Here is a 4,660-nt window from a genome sequence, read left to right as displayed (position 1 = left end):
CTGCTGAGGAAGCCAGTGGCTTGGAGGGGCTCCCTAAATCCGGACAGGAGGCTGGTGTTGACTGCCTGGGCACCAGGGACTCTGAAGTTGGAGTCAAACATGCCCATATTTGGGAGGGCATTGAGGAGAGGCTGCATATTCCTAAAGGCTTCCTTCCGAAGAAATTCTTCTAATCGGGGTCCGCTTCTTCCCAGGGGATCATCAGGAACCATAAATATGTCACCCACAAAAGTATACCGAAGCAGCTTTTTTGTAATAATTTCTCTCCAAGAGACTGATTCTGTCACAAATTCTCTGAAGTTATCATGTGTTACAGTTATGCCACCAGTTTTGTCTGCTAAGTGTAGAAGAAACCTGTCATCATGAGAAGCAATTCTTTCTCCAAAGACCATTCGTGCAGGAGTTAAAGATAATATTCCAAGTTCCTGAAGCTGGGTTAAGAAGTGTTATTCTGTGACATTAGGATTACGCCTTGTTCTCCACCGAGGGACAAAGACCGTAATGTTTCTGTTGCCAAGCTTCCAAAAATACTCAACTGCAATCGCAATTCCAGGACAAGAAAAGAACTTTTCAAACCATGGGTAATTGCAACAGTGCTCCAGTCTATAAGAATGTGCTTCAAATCCGTTCTCTCTGGGTTGTTTGGTTTTTTTTTTAATTTTAATGAACATTTACAAAGACTTTGGATTTCCGTTCATTCATTGTTGCATTTTTCTCCCTGCCTATCCCGCCCCCCTAGTTGCCTCTTCTCTTTGAAAACTAAAAGAAAAATTATTTCATTGGTATACAATCCGCCCCCACCCTAGCCCCGCCCCGAGCACACTCCATTATTCAGCCTTCATTCTGGACTCTTGTCATGACCATAATAACTAATCATATATCGCTTTTAAACAGTTCTCTCCCTCATCTGTTTCAATGTAGTGTAAATAATTTATCCAATCTTTCTCAGTCTCACCCCAGCCCTGATGTCAGTCCCATTTTACAATAGTGGCACTATGCAGTAATTGTCCATTTGTGACTGAGATATTTCACTCAGCATAATGTCCTCCAGGGTCACCATTTTGAATAATATTGCATGAGTTCCTTGTTTTTCAATGCAGCATAGTATTCATTCATTTGTTCATGTCAAAAGTTGTTTCCAACTCTTTGCTATTGTGAACAAAGCCGTGATAAACATGGGTGTACATATGTCTGCGTGGATGTCAGTTATGGTCTCTTTGGGGTATATTCCCAGTAGAGGAATTGCTGGGTCAAATGGTATTTCTATTTGCAACTCTTGGAGAGAGCACCATACAGCCATACAGTGGTTGCACCACTTTACACTCCCACCAACAGTGAATAAGGGTTCCAGTTTCTCCACAACCTCGCCAGCATTTGATGTTTGCTCTGTTAAATTTTGGTATTGTTACTGAAGTGAGATGCTATCTCAAAGTTCTTTTGATTTGTATCTCTCTTAAAGCTAGGGATTTTGAACATTTCTTCATGTATTTGTTTGCCACCACTTTTTAAGTACAGGCACGCCCACCAGGTGGCATCCTCTAGAGACTTAAAATCTGCTGAATTATCATCACGTATGTTATTCAAAGCCCCCAACACACGCAGCTGTGCACGCCCACACCCCTATACAAACTTGAGTGAACACAGTGCAACCAGAAAATGAAATTACTCTCAAATAACCATTACGGCTTTTCTTATATGCTCACATTACAATAAAATCCAGAGTGAGAGCTATCGATGAAGACGAAAAACCTACACAGCACTCTCCTCCGCTAGATATGAGTGCTTCAGGGCTAAAATTGCATCCGACTCCTCACCACAACTCCGGCATTAAGTGCATGGTTGGCAATTACTCCAGTTTTCTGTTAAGAAGAAGTGAAAGATAGCATTTCACAGGAACCCATGAGCAAATCAATTCCTCAATCAGAAGCATTACAGATCATCTCTTCCCATAAAGCCTTTGGGCAGGACTGTCCTGCCCAACATAAGAAATCAGAACGGCTGTTCTTGAACAATTAAAGTCTCAGAGAAACACTCATTCAAATCAAGAAACCACACCTTCTCTGCATCAAAAGAGAACCACTTTCAACTTCTTCGACACACGACAGCCCAGAGGAAGCCTCCCAAAGATCCCTGGAATAAAACGCGTTGAAGAGCAAAGTGAGAAAGAAGACAGGCTGTGGGTTTAAAAACACACACACACACACACACAAAACCACCAATAACAGCATACAACACACCAGGGGCTGGGAAAAGATGAGATTTTCCTTTTACAGCAAAGATTGTGTTGTGTTTTGTTTCATTCGGTTATTCATGAGTCTCATATTTTTCCTTATATTAAAGTACATTTATGCTGCTGTTTTGCTCCCTCCAGTCCCTATGTGGCATGAATATTCACAAAGCCACTGCAGGTTGTGAATGTACACACACTTATTCCATGCAAAGGTCAGAACTGTCAACCCTGCATATCTCTGCTGTTGTTAATTGCCGTTGAGTCAAGCACGACTCGTAGCAATCCTATGAACAAAAGACCTGAAACCTTTCTATAACTATTGTTTTTCAAAATTGATAGTTTCCAAAGGCATGTTGTTTAGTAAGTGGATGCCACATTGGAGTGATTTCCAAACTGCTGCAGGTGGATGTTTGGAATGACACTGCTCAGCCAATATCAGGACCACCTGTATGTGGCCACTGAAATAGCTGAGCTGATATATTCAGAGGGGATACTTCAGACTTCTGCATAGTTTCATCAAAACATAAACACTCAGAGCTTGAAAAGACCCTAGAATCATCTGCTTCAAATCTTTCACCTTACAGAAAAGGAAATCAAGCCCAAGGTGAAGCTACCTGCCTGTAACCAGAGGCTGAGTCGGTCCCTGGATACCCAATCCTGTTGTCTCTCCACTTCCTACACCATATTGAGACCAATAGCTAGCTGACATTCCAACAGGAAAATGCAGCTAGAATTTCTCTCTGTGACTAAAGAGATAAATTCAAATTCTATAAATAATTGCCCATTTTTGTTAACATTTCTGAAGAATGCTAGACTACAATAATCGATGTTATAGTAAATGAGTTCTAACTCTTCCTTTTTGGGGCTGTTCCACTTTTATTATTATTATTATTATTATTATTCCTTTAAATAAATAATTACAGATATTTTGGATTTTCCACTTTTTAAAAAAAAGTGCTAGTGACTTTAGCATATGTGAAAACAGTTTAAGTTTCAAAAAAATTCATACTTAAGACATTGTCTTTATGCTGCCATTTTATGACCCCAACCCTGGCCTTATTGGAAGAGGAAATACCCCTGTACTCAATGCTTTTCTAACTTTAATATGCTTGTTGTTATTGTTGTTGTTGTGTACTGTAGAGTCAGAACCAACCCACAGCTGATCCTCTAGTGAGTTTTCAAATGTGCATACAAACCCAACAAATGTGTAATATGATTCAATGGGCCAACATGAGGCTGGAGATGCTGTATTTCCAACAATCTCTCAGGTGACTCTGATGTTACTGGACTATAGTTTGAGTAGCAAGATTGTGAGGCAACATCCATGGTCATGGAGAGACGAACTCCATGCAAAGTAAACCAGGTGGCAAAGAGTTAGAGCTATGTCAGCATCTCTAAAAGCAATGCTCATAATGAAAATGGCAGAGGATAGAAGTGGGCAAGAAAGATTAATAGAATAGGCAGGTGTCTAGAAAGAACGAACAAAAATGTGTTGGAAACGGGGCATCCAGTGTGCTCTTTGGAGGCAAAGATGATGAGCCTTTGCCTCACGTACTTTGGGCATATTGCTAGGAGGGGCTATTTCTTGGAGAGGGACAGATGCTTGATAGGGTGGAAGGTCCGTAAAGAAAGGAAGACTCTTGACTAGGTGGATTGGCATGGTGACCGCCACAATGGGATCTAGTGTGTCAGCAAGTGTGAGGGTGGCACAGGATAGAACAAGGGTCAGATCTGCTTTTCGTAGAGTCACTCTGAGACATACTCGAGTCAATACTAACAACAACAACAACATAGAAGCCAAGGAGTCCCTGGTTATACAAATGGCTAATGTACTTGACTACTAACTTAAAGGTTGGTGATTCAAATCTACCCAGAAGCTCTTCAGAAGACTTGACTTGCTTCCAATATTCAGCCATTGGAAACCTTATGATGTTCAGCAGTTCTATGCTGACATACATAGGAAGCCATAGTTTGGAATCAACTCACTGGCACTTGATTTGGCTTGAGTTATAGAGACTAAAGCTTATTAGTAGTTGCCAGCGGCTGGTGGTGGGAAAGGGCTGGAAAGGAGATTCATTACTTAAGAAAGAGACATGAAGCTTCTGTTAAACTTTTCGAAATTATGACGGTGATGGCTAAAAAACAACACAATTTAGTGTCACTGAATTTTACACATGAAGTTTATTGACATGACAACTGTTTTGTTAAATGTTTATTTGTCACAATAAAACAAAAATGGTCAACTCCTCCTAAGCAATGTCCTTTGCCTTAGGTCTAGATGTCAATGCTGCCTTTAAAAAAAAATAAATAAAAATCAAACCTCTGCTGAAATACAATTTAAATAAAAAAATAGTATATTGTATTTTTCCAGAAAACACATCTCAGATTAATAAATCTAAATTAGTAATTAGTAAAATTAGATTTGTTGTC

The 4,660-nt window shown here is 40.1% G+C and overlaps 1 pseudogene; it reads right to left on the bottom strand.

Moving 5' to 3' along the window:
* LOC102868169 overlaps positions 1-655 on the bottom strand; it is a 4,660-nt pseudogene extending 4,005 nt beyond the window's left edge.
* Between the last annotated feature and the right edge of the window lie 4,005 nt (positions 656-4,660).

Source organism: Elephantulus edwardii, unplaced genomic scaffold (genome assembly GCF_000299155.1).
Source record: "Elephantulus edwardii isolate Elephantulus edwardi_28Jun2011 unplaced genomic scaffold, EleEdw1.0 scaffold00011, whole genome shotgun sequence".
Taxonomy (NCBI): domain Eukaryota; kingdom Metazoa; phylum Chordata; class Mammalia; order Macroscelidea; family Macroscelididae; genus Elephantulus; species Elephantulus edwardii.
This window is presented reverse-complemented; position numbering and strand designations above follow the sequence as displayed.